The sequence below is a fragment of the Lontra canadensis genome, unplaced genomic scaffold (assembly GCF_010015895.1).
Source record: "Lontra canadensis isolate GAN:19392208 unplaced genomic scaffold, GSC_riverotter_1.0 scaffold1, whole genome shotgun sequence".
Taxonomy (NCBI): domain Eukaryota; kingdom Metazoa; phylum Chordata; class Mammalia; order Carnivora; family Mustelidae; genus Lontra; species Lontra canadensis.
In genome coordinates this window covers 14,723,848-14,736,923 of record NW_022630995.1, presented here as the reverse complement: position 1 = coordinate 14,736,923, position 13,076 = coordinate 14,723,848, and the positions used below count along the sequence as shown (strand labels likewise).

The following is a 13,076-nucleotide window of genomic DNA, read 5'->3' as shown; positions in this document are numbered from 1 at the left end:
ATCTGATAGCCTGAAATATCACTGCAAATTTCTCTGAAGCAAGTCTTTCATCAAAATTCTTTCCTGGTATCAGTTTTCCTGGCTTTCTCTTTTATAGTTTTCATCTTTCCCTTCTTCAAGGACCTAAATTCCCATCTTTTCAATTAAATAGAAGATTTGCAAGTTCATTTCTACAGTAACCTTATGCCCAAAGATTCTCAACAAATACAACTGAAAAAAAAAAAATCATAGAGAGATTTCCGTAGTCCCACTGGCTCAAAATAGAGCAAGCTTTTAAAACAACCCTTTTTCCTTTATGTCTCCTCCTTGTTTTATAAACTTTATAAAAATATGAGAGCTATATAGAAACAACAAATATATATCATTAACTACATTTAAGCAATTAAAGGACATAAGGTATGAAAATAAGGTATGAAAATAAAGGACATATAAGAAGATAACATATGAAAATGTTCATAAAGATTCATAGTAAAACTAGTTGATTTCATTAAAAGTACTATGAGCATTTTTTTGTCTTGTAAATGAAAATGGATTTACTTGTCAGTACCCATGGCCTCTGAGAAAGAACATGACTCAACAAGGGAACTACCTGTAAGCATGAACATAAATCATCAATTGAAATAGTTGTTTAGAACCTACCAATAATTTTTATTGTTAAACCTGAAATTTTTAGTAAATGGAAATCAATAAAAATATGAAAATGAGTGTATTATTTTATAAATATTTATTTTAAATATTAAACAAATAATTATAATTTTTTCCAGAGAACAAAAATTCTACATAAATATATATAAATTTTCTTTTTCTTCACTTATACAAAATATAGTCCCAGTATTATTGTATCTGAGAATCAGATTCTATTCCATGTTTACAAACAATTAAAAAAAAACCCAAAGACAAAGTAGAAATGCACATTCAGTATTTTAAAAAAACAACTCCAAGTTCTTGTTCATGGGCACGTGTATGAAGCCTTCCTGCAGACTTACACAGTGGACTTGTCTGAGCACACCAGCCTCCCATTGGGAGATGAATGGAAGTGAACATTAGCACCTTCAAAATGTGTCAGAGTCCCGATATGCAAACTTTTAAGCGCTGCATTGTCTCTTAAGGTTCTGCCTATGAAAGTTATTTTACTATAAGTGAATTTTTGTAGACATTTCATTTTGAAGTAATTATAGATTCACAAGACATTGCATAGATATTTACAAAGAAGTTCCATGATCCTTCCCTATATTCCTTAATTTTCCCTATGTTAATATAACACATTTGTAACACAATATGACAATGAAAAAATTGACATTGTCACAATTTATAGGACATATTCACATTTCAACAGGTATAAATGCACTCATGTGTGTGTGTATGTGTGTGCAGTTTACACTTGTACTATCACCAAAATATCCCCTCATGTTACCCCATTATAGCTGCATATATCCCGCCACCTCTAGCCCTTGGAAAACACTAATAAATTATTTTCCATTTATATTTTTATGTTATTTCACAATGTTACAGAAGAAGAATGATGTAGTATGTACCCATTTACGATTGACTTTTTTTCATTTAACATAATTTCTTTGAAGTTCATCATCCAAATTACATATATATATATATATATATATATATATATTCCTTTTTATTGCTAAGTAGTATTATATAGCATGAATGTACCACAATTTGTTTAACCATTCACTCACTGATGGACATTTGGGTAGTTTCCAGCTTTGGGCTATTACAAATAAAGCTGCTAAGAACATTTGTGTATATAAATTCCTGTGTGTAAATAAGTGTCATATCTTTGGAGTAAATGCCCAAGAGTGCAATTTTTGGGCCATACGGTAAGTCAATTTTCACCATTAATTTTTAAATGTATGTGATTTATTACCACTCCAATTACACCTCCAAGTTATCAGCAACAACAACAAAACAACAGGATGAATCAAATCCAATTGTACAATCTCTTTGCAAAGAAAATATTAAGACACACAAGAATGTTCCACATAAATATAAAACAGCAAGTGAAATAGTTAGTGGAAAGATGAATAAATAAAAAAAAGAATACCTGAAAAAAAAAAAGAATACCTGAAAGAGAACATTTTTAAATCAAATTAATATCTTGATATATAAATCTATATTTCTATACTTAAACTTCAAGTATCTTAATAGTAGGTAACTAATTTTCTTAATGAAATAATAGCCACAAACTTTTACTTCCTTGATTTACTGAAAAAATATATTCTTCAACATCATTCTCTCTTCTTAAAAAAATTATTTTAGACTCTTAATGCTTATACGCGAATCAGTAACTCATATCACTTCATCCCAAACTGACATTTCAAAAGATGAGTTCAAATACATTTGCAGAGATATTTTTGAGTTCATTCAAGCTGAGCAGTGCTTCTTATCTTTTGAAATGTCAGGCGGCTGGTCTGAAGAAAATGGAAACAGATCTCCTTTTTAACATCATTACATTGTGGGCATAGGATTATGACTTGGTTTCTCCAACCACACTGTTGGAAAAATATCGTATTTATTTATGTACAAAGGTTTTTCTTTTCCAGAAGAAAGAAAGAAAAAGAACGACAGAAATAAAGAGAAGAAAAAAGAAAAGAAAAGAAAAGAGCATGTGAAAAGTAAAAATCAGTCATCTTAATTAATTTGCATTGGGAGTTTTACCTGAAGTCCCTTTTTATATTCTTCCCTTTTGGATGTTCTAATCACATTAAGTGGGTTAAAACTTTTATTATCATGCAGTAATGCAGTACTATGAAAATCCAAGAACTGTATAATGTAGACCAAATAAAGGATTTTTGAAACTTAAATCTGACATTAAAAATATTTTTAAATTGCAAAAAGCTACATATAATATTCATGTACCCTTAACTCTACCCAAATATTTACAGTATCCTTAATTTCTTAAAATTGTTAAAAATGCTGATGAACGTGTGCCTTGCTTAAACATAGTAGATTGAGGGGTGCCTGAGTGGCCCAGTCAGTTGAACATATGACTCTTGATCTTGGCTCAGGTCTTGATCTCAGGGTTATGAGTTCAAGCCCTGCACTGGGCTCCACACTGGCTGTAGAGCCTACTTAAAAAGGGGAAAAAAAAAAAATGTAGATTGAACACATGATCCGCTATAGATTGCCTCTGAAACCCAAAAAATTACTAATGAAGGCATTTTTAAAATTACTAATAAAGGGACTTATCACAAAGTCATAAGGAGCAAGAGAACAGAAAAGGAGAGAACAGAAAAATATTTTGGAAGATGGACTATAATTGAATGAGTGATATATAATCTAAGAGTCCCAAGAAAATTGAAGCTTAATCAACAGTGGGAAAAAACTAATAAGCATCCCAATATTTCCTTTCAGTATTTTATTTTAGTTGATATATAGTGTTATATTAATTTCAGGTATATAAAATTCTGATTCAACAATTCCATGCATCACCCTGTGCTTGTTAGAACAAGTGCACTCCTTAATGCCCATCACCTGTTTAACCCATCCTCCCACCCACCTTTCCTCTGGTAATCATCAGTGTGTTCTCAGCAGTTACGAGTCTGTTTCTTCACTTCTCTCTAATTCTCTTTTTTATTCTCTTGATCATTTGTTTTTTTCTTAAATTCCACATATGAGTGAGATCATAAGGTATCTGTCTTATTTCCTTTAGCATTACACTCTCTAGCTCCATCCATGTCATTGAAATGGCAAGATTTCATGTCATTGAAAATGGCAAGATTTCATTCTTTTTATTTAAACAGACTTATTTTTTTATTAACATATAATGTATTGTTTGTTTAAGGGGTACAGGTCTGTGATTCATCAGTCTTACACAATTCACAGCACTCGCCATAGAACATACCCTCCCCAATGTCCATCACCCAGCCACCCCTTCCCTTCTAGCAACCCTCACTTTGTTTCCTGAGATTAAGAGTCTCCAATGGTTTGTGAAACAGACTGATTTTTGCTATGAGTCTGAAGAAGGCTCTGAAATTTATGGCATTATGTAATTCAGATAGTGGAACAATGGAATAAAAATATAAGTTTTAGTTGAAAGTGTGTTTTAAAAAGAACCAGATTCCCAGATTCTGTTTCCCAATCTGTGCAGTTAGGTAAATTGCCCTCTTCCTTACCCCATTCAAACCTTGAGTTTTATTCTCTGAAAAAGTTAAAGAGAAGCTCATATTCTAGTTTATATCAGGCAGAATGAAGATAAGAATAGTGTCCTGCATAGCAACAAATTTCCTCAATGCTCAGTTGCTTGAAACCACACGGATCACTTCAAAGCTTCTGTAGACCTGGAAACTGGGCAGAACTTAGCTGTAATGTGTGGGTAATGTCCTTCAAAAGCTGAAATCAAGGTATCAGAGGGAGCTGTAGTTACTTCAATGCTCAGCTGGTGAAGGACCCACTTCTGAGCTTACTTACTTTGTTGTTGGCAGGATTTGCTTCCTTGTAGGATCTTTGTCAGAGGCTATCTTTAGTTCCTTACCACATGAGTCTCTTCAACATTGCATCTTGCTTCATCAATCTGAGTAAGTTGAAAGGTGAAAGCATATGGGAGCAAGACAAGAGTTATAATTATTTAAAACCTAATCTCTGGAATTATAGTCTATCACTTTTGCCTATTCAATACATTAGAAGCAAGTCACTAGGTCAGCACACACTCAAGGGGGAGGGGGAGGGTTGATTATACAGTGAAGAAAATGAAGCAAGGAAAAACATGGGGTAGCAGAGTGAATATAAGAAATTGAGAGGACTCCTGACTGCTGAGAAGTCAAACATTCCAAAATAATAATTCCAGAAAGAGAGAAAAAAGAGTGAAAAGAAATCATCCAAGAAATAATTAAAGTAAAACATATAAAAATTAAGGACACAAGTCTGGAAAACCTATACCAAGTATTCAGTAAAATGGATAAAAATAGAATTAGCAAAACTATTTAGTATTGTTGATTCATAGATGATTTCTCATAGAAAATGTCCTTTCAAACGAAACCTGAGGGATGAGAAAGTTTTCAAATGATTTAGATAATTTTGAAATGTGGAAATGAGAAAACAGATGTTTGCAATGGGATGGAATGCAATATCTCTTTCGCTTCTTTGCTTGTGGAATTCCTTCTCATTTTAAAATGCTCTTCCCAAATACCACTTCTTTTTCAAGTATTTGCCAATAGGCCAAAATCTTAAAGAATAAATGACTCTCTCCCCTTGCATTTTGTTATTCTTAGAGCTGGTGATACTAATGACTCTTTTCTGTATTACATAAGGTCTTTAGTGGCAGAAAACATGTACTAAAAATCTTTGCTGCCAATGTCTACAATAATATGAGATACAATAATGTGTGTATAATCAAGCCATGTTTATGAGATGAGTTTAACTGATTTTTTAAATGTTCCAAATCTCTTTATTCATACGTAAGAACTTTGCACAAATTATCATACTTTGTAATTTTGTGATAACTACTCTATATTTAAATTATATCTATTTCATACATCCTTAGATGTGTTAAGAATCTTTTCAAGTTCCAAGATCACGGTATATTTACTTGCAAAATATTCACAATAAAATGCTGATTTTTTAAAGAGATTATTTATTTGAGAGAGAGAGAGAGAAAGAGAGCGTGTGAGTTGGAGGAGGGACAGGGAGACAGTCTTCAAGCAGACTCCATGCTGAGTGTGGATTTTACCCTGGAACCCGATTTCATGACCCATGAGATCATGACCTGAGCCAAAACCAATATCGGATGCTTAATCAACGGAGCCATCCAGGAACTCCTAAAATGCTGATTTTTAAGCATCTTTGCATTTAGAAGATATACAGATTTTCAATCTGGTGACACAAAATATATTTAAATAATATAGATTTTATAAATAAATGCACAATACATGTTTTCCTATTCTTTAATTTTTCCTGTTTTCTTACTTAACAGTCCTTAATGGGTTATGTTTTGGATGAGTAGCAAACCCAGGAAAGACACAATTTGAGGCAAACTGCTTTAAAGCTTTTTAGCATTACCCTAAGGAAATCATAAAAGTCACTATGATATCAACTATTAAATCTAGATTAGTACTTGGCTGTGGGTTTATGTTGGGCTATTTTTTTTTTCTAAGTGGATAAAGGTTTTCCTCCTTGCTTAATTAAAATTTTTGATGGTATTCTGAGTATTAATTTTAAATAGAAGCCCAAATTAAAAAGGAAAAAAAAAAACCCTTGTTTTAGTTATGAGTAACAGATATCAGTATCAATTATTTTGTTTTATTCAAGTAAAAACAGTTAAATTTTAGTTAACATATTTTGGAAAGATAAACATTAAATTCTAACGAAACTGTGTACATGTGTACAATTACTATTCAAGTTTGTACACAACTACTGATAAAATGCCTGTAATTGTGCTTGCATGTGTGGCTGAAAAAGCTCAATGTCTAATAAAAAGCTGTTTTCACAATTTAAATTTTTTTCCCTATAGCCATTTATAGAACTGGATTTTCCATTGTTTTCAAGTCAGTTTCAGCCTCAATCTTAGAGTCCAGTCTATTCACATGTCATAGCCTGAGAATTGTTAATTTATATAGACAAATTCATTTATTCATTCTGGTTCTTTTCCAGGTGGTTTTGTGTTCTAAGCTGTATGAATTTTGTTTGAGTTGTTAGCACTTTCTTTGTATTCTTTCTGTCTGGATTGTAATTCTTACATCTGAAATAAGGAACTAGATGTTACCCATTGATTACATTAGAGCACAATGGTATTTCAAGTCATATATCTTCTCGAAATTAAGTACCTAAAATTTGGTCAGCAGTTAAATAAAAATATTATTTGCTCCATGTTTGTTAACCTAAAGCATATTCATTAATGGTAATATCACCACTAAATTGAATACCTGCCCAGAGCTATAGGACACATACACACACAAAAAAATCTTATATGCAAACTCTGTATCTGTGAAGGAATTGATGATTATAGCTATGGCCAACTTGTAAAATTGGCAAAGAGACTGACTTTTTTTTTTTTTTTTCCTTCAGAGACCTCTCCTTCTCTGTGGTAGGAATACCAGCTTCAGACAAAGCAGTGTTCAGGTCATGACTCAAATATTCTGGATGTTCTGTTGGAATTTATATTGAGTAAGAATGTTGCAGGGAAATGACTCACCTTACAAGAAAATTGTGTCTAATTACATGTCTTTTTCCAATCTTTATATGCTACTGTTCCAAAAGATCATTGTATTTATTTATTTACATATTAATTATGTCATTGACACTATTATCGTTGACATGAAGATAATAGTATCATTGACACTATTTACACAGGTAGAATAGCATAATTATGTTTTCATAGGCATCATTGGAAATAGACTGTCCCCAAACCTCACTGATTCTTCTATATTTGCCATTTAGTGCAAAATATTGAGAAGAAATAAAGCTGACAAAATTTCTAGATAGGTAGCTACTAAGCTATTGTTCTTTTTATATTAAAAGTTAACCCTAGTGCTTTCTCTAGACCAGTGGTACCTCCATTTTTTTTATTTTTTAATATGAAACACTTCATAAATTTATATGTCACTCTTGCGCAAGGGTCATGCTAATCTGTGTATTGTTCCAATTTTGGTGTATGTGCTACCAAGGTGAGTATGGTCCCCCTAATTTTTTGATAACACATCCCATCATTAAAACATTTTTGGACAAATATTCCAAAATACATTTATTTACTGGTAAATTATGTATACATACTTCTTAACTAGTGCAAGTATGTACTTTATAAGCCACAACCAAATACAGAGGTGTGAAAAATGATAAAACTTTTTTTAATGATTTCATTAAGAATATGTATATTCACATTGTCTTTTCAAGATTTAGAAATTTTTTGGCGTCCTTTTGTCATGTCAGTTTACACCATCACAGAAGATTAAACGTGACTTCTCCCATTTTTTGATGTTTGTTCATGTTTGGATTATTAATCATATATTATCTTTAATACATGTTTATTTGGCAGAAATCTTTGTATTTCACTTGTCCATTTTGTGAGTATTACACTATTAAAACTACAAAACATATAGTGTGTAAGTCCTTTCAACTGTGTACATGCAAACTTCATTAAGTTGGAAAATGCTGAGGCAAATATAAGATTAAGTGTGGCACTGTCAATCATTCTAGGATGTGGAACTTCTACTCTTTACATAGGACATATCCCATGCCTGTGACAAGTGACCCCCTTCCCAAAAAAGGGACTAAGGAAGGAAACTGTCAGTCTGCATATTCAAATTCTCCAAGGAATTGTCTCCAGTTTGCAGACAGCCTCCTTAGACCAGTTGTCTTCCAACTGGGGTATACATAGCCTGGGGTTATAAGATATAAGCACAGATGGTTTTAAGAAAATTAATTTCCTGATCTTTACTTCCATATGGATTCTTTCCTAAGACTGATAATGTTCCTGAGTGAAGCAGTTTCTTTCCTACATCTCCTTTCTCTAATACGTTTATCTAAACTTTATATTAAAAAGGAATATTTCTCCCCCATCTTAAGGCTAATTATGATATGTTGTTCCAGGATGTAAAATTCTCCAGTGTTTCCCTCATCTCATTCCCTCTCTCTCTCTTTCTCTCTTCTTCTTTACCCTCCCACCCCCTCATATATATACAGAGGATAAACTAGATTTTGGTGCTAAAGTTGAGAAAATGAATGATTCTAATGACTAGAAAACAAACAGTTTTCCAGGTAGTTTCCAATTCATAATTTTTAACAGAGCTGAAGGAGAACCAAATTTAGTTATCAGATGACAGATGATGAAATTTTTTTTAAAGGGAAATCAGCCTGAGATTTTTGCACAAAACTCGGAAAAGGTTCAAAGATTTAGTTATGGGCTTACAACAAGTCTGTTCAAATCTCTTTACTTATATGAACATAGTTTCTTCATGCTTAAACCTATTTTTTTTTACCTTTTTTTTTTTAAACAAAAGTACAGAATGAATGTTCCACATTATTCACATAATAAATAATAGTTATCCATGGATACATGATAGAATATCTTTGATGATCTGCTCATTACATTTATATATAATAGCAAAGGTATGTCAATGTAAAATACTTTTTAATTTTTTCTGTCTTATGTTTGTAGGAAAGTTTAACAATAATTTTAGTTTAAATATATATATTTTATTGCAGAGAAACAATAGAAGGCTTTTAACAAAGACTTGGATGTGTTGTATATATTTGAATAAAATCTGGTGAAAGAATTGGGATTGAATATGATCTAAAAAAGTAAAAACCATGCAATATTATACTTGTTTGTGTATTTTTTTAAATTACCAATGTTTTGTATCCAATCATTATGATACTTAGGTCTCATTGGATAGAATTTAAAAAGTTGACATAATCTGTCCATTTTTAAATGCCAGTATTTAATGACATAAAATCTTAAAATGCTTAGCTATTTTAAACTATTACCACTAAGTCATCAACCTGGTAACTTTCTTAAAAACATTTGTTTTATTCTAAATTCTTATGGGGGATATATGAGGAAAAATACTTAAAAAACCCACTGTTTTCCACAAGCACTATCATTACAACATCTGTTTATATCAGAAATTAACATTTTTGAATGATAAGATCTACTCAGATTTTAGCCACCAGATAATAGCAGGAGAGAGATGGAGAAAAAATAAATATGAGAGAATATTAGGAGGATTTTAGATCTGATATAAAGCTAATAGTTATTTCACACATATAGATTTAATTCATGCTACACCCGAATTCAGTGAATGATAATTTTGTGTCATGTCTCCTTGATCAAGAGAATTGCTACCTAGTATACTTTAAAAATATTATTGTTTTATTATAATTAATAATAATATTACTACCACCACCACTACCACATAGATGTTTAAAGCATTGGGAAATTGATCAACTTTCATGGGTCATTGTAAGCCACAGCCCACGGGTCAGATTTGTAAGGCCATATGTGATTTTAACAACCATTCTGGATAAGTTGACAATTATTACATTATCTTTAAAGAATATTATTTTATATTTTAAAATCTTGTTTTCATTCATGCTTCCAAATCGTTCCAGATACCAAGCTGCTGTTTTTATCTCTACATTAAATTAAGAGGGAAACCTCATTTTAAGATCTCTTTGTTTCTGATTGGTAAGAAAAAACAGTTTTTCAATAAATAAAAATCACACAGATGCATACACATATTGCATTTTAGAATGAGGACATAATGAAGCATTATTCACTTAGGGAATATGGGAAAAAATAAATGATTAAAAATAATCCCATTATTGAAATGCCACAGACCACAATGATATACTCTAAGAGTGTGTAGAAAACCAGAAAATATGAAATTCAACTCTAAAGGTAATATTTTAATAAAAGATAGAACATTTTGTTATGAAGAGTTGGCCCTAATGATATTTATCAAAAAGCTTTTTGATGATAATTTTTTGTATTTATTTTAATAAGAATATTAAAATAAGAGAGAGAGTATCTATGATATTGAGTGGTTTTCTTTGTGCTATTTACTTTATATATGCTATTATTCTTTTTAATATGTATATTCTTTTTGACCACATTTCTTTGTGCTATTTACTTATATCTAATGTCTATGAATCTCTGACTATATTTTCTCCATTTTGTTTTTCTTCCAGATTATACAACTGGACTGTGTTTTCTACACTCCTTTTCAGTGACGTGTGGCCATTTAGGTTCAGCTCATTGAATATGAAGCAATCAGTTCCTCTTCCCAGAATAGAGAGGAACTGCCCTTGAGCCCCAGGCTATGTTCTTTCCATCAGTGAGCTGAAAGGAGAGAAATTCAAGGACATGGAGGCGAATGAACCCACCATGTGGCAGGACCCTGGGGATCTGGATGGCCGGGTAGAGTGGCACCCCCATGAGGGCCTGACCTTTTTGTGATTTCAATAAGAAATAAAGTATTTGTGCAAACCCAGTAAGATTTAGTGGTTCATTTCTTTTTTTTTTTTTTTTAAGATTTTATTTATTTATTTGACAGATGGAGATTACAGTTAGGCAGAGAGGCAGGCAGAGAGAGAGAGAGAGGAGGAAGCAGGCTCCCTGCTGAGCAGAGAGCCCCATGTGGGGCTCGATCCCAGGGTCCTGGGATCATGACCTGAGCCGAAGGCAGAGGCTTTAACCCACCGAGCCACCCAGGCACCCCAGTGGTTCATTTCTTAAATCAGTTAGCCTACTTGGGCTATATATCATCTGTGGGTATCTTTGACCTCAGATGCTCATCATTTCAAACCACCCTTTTTATCATTGCCAAATAATTTTTACATCAAAGGGCTGTGTGGGGGCTGCCTGAGTGGCTCAGTGGATTAAGTCTCTGCCTTCAGCTCAAGTCATGATCCCAGGGTCCTGGAATCAAGCCCTGCATCAGGCTCTCTGCTCAGCAGGGAGCCTTCTCCCCCCCGCCCCGCCTGCCTCTCTGCCTACTGGTGATCTCTGCCTGTCAAATAAAATCTTTTTAAAAAGGGGGGGGGCTGTTTTATGGCTGTTTGCTTCAAAACTGTTGCTTTGGCTCACTATCCCATTGCAGTTCCCATTATGACCCTAATTCCTCAATATTTTAATGTTTATTATACTCAGTTCCTTTTCCATGTTTCCCTCATTATGGATGCCCTGCCTTCTTCTCTTTCTCAACGCAAATCTCAACTTTCCTTCCAGATCCTGGTAAAGTTCTTAATTCTGTCTTCTCTGATTATCCTCATCTCCCTTCCCATTTTAGGTCCTCTGCCACAACCCTCCGGTCCTCCCTTCTATAATACTGCCCCTCACTCACTTTGTCCTTCTTGCTCTTTTTTTCCATACAGTTTATTACCCCCACGGTGCCTGCATTTATTTGGTTCATTTTCCCGAAACTCTCTTACCCTAAAATCTTTCATTGTTTTCACCCTTTTTTTATGCATATCTTTTATTATGTGACATCTCTCAGAAAGGATGTCCCTGATTGGTCTGTTTAAAACAGTTCTCCTTGGGTGCTTGGGTGGCTCAGTTGGTGGTGCAACCAACTCTTAGTTTGGGCCCAGGTCATGATCTCATGGGTGGTGGGACTGAGCCCCACATCAACTCTGCACTCATTAAGGAGTCTGCTTGAGATTCTCCCACCACTCACTTGCATGCTCTTTCTCTCTGTCTCTCTAAAATAAATAAATAAATCTTTAAAACAGAATAGAATAGAATAGTTCTCCCCAAAGGCTGTCACTCTGCATCCCCTTATTTTGCTTTATTTTTTCCAGTGTTTATGATCATATCTGATATTTGGTATGCTGTTTGTTCATTTTCTATTCCCTCTCCTAGAATATAAGCTTGCCCGAAGCAGAGGACTAGTCTATTCTGTGCTATATGTCGGGCACCCAGAACAGTGCCGGCCATATATTTGGGGCTCAATAAACATCTATTTAATAAAGAGTTAAAGAGTAAATAAATCAATAAAACTATCCTTCTGAATACTGTGTTAATGGTGATTAAAACCAAAACAACTTTTGGTACCTTTCAGGTGCATTGCTTCATTTGAGCCTCTCTTCCTTTCTCTCTCTGCCTCCCTCCAGTTTGAGAAGTTTTGCATAGTTGATTATTTTTTCTTAAAGATTTTATTCTTTTATTTGTCAGAGAGGGAAAGAAAGAGACAGACAGAGAGCACAAATGGAGGGGGGAGGGCAGGATCCGCATTGAGCAAGGAGCCAGATGTGGGACTAGATCCCAGGACCTAGAATCATGGGTTCTAGGACCTGGAATCATGACTTGAGTTGAAGGAGATGCTTACCAATTGAACCATCAGGGATCCTGCATAGTTGATTACTTAGAAATGAACACACTGAAACTCAAAATTACCCTGTTAGGGAATCTCAGTGATTGAGTAAGAATCCATGTTTTTTGACCCTAGACCCTGTATGATTTTCACAATGAAATGCACATACCATCAGATAATATGCAAAATTGGTCTTAATAACACTGACCTATTTAGTACTTCCCCATTATTTTAATAGGTGTTATTGGTACAACTAAATTCTAAGCTTGATGAAAGAAAAGATCCTATCTTAACATCAGAGTAAGAGGCTGTATT

General features: G+C 33.4%; 1 non-coding gene across 1 annotated transcript; it reads right to left on the bottom strand.

Moving 5' to 3' along the window:
• Positions 1-7,520: 7,520 nt before the first annotated feature.
• LOC116871737 lies at positions 7,521-7,624 on the bottom strand. The gene has a single exon (XR_004383497.1). It is a non-coding gene; the product is annotated as a U6 spliceosomal RNA (small nuclear RNA).
• Between the last annotated feature and the right edge of the window lie 5,452 nt (positions 7,625-13,076).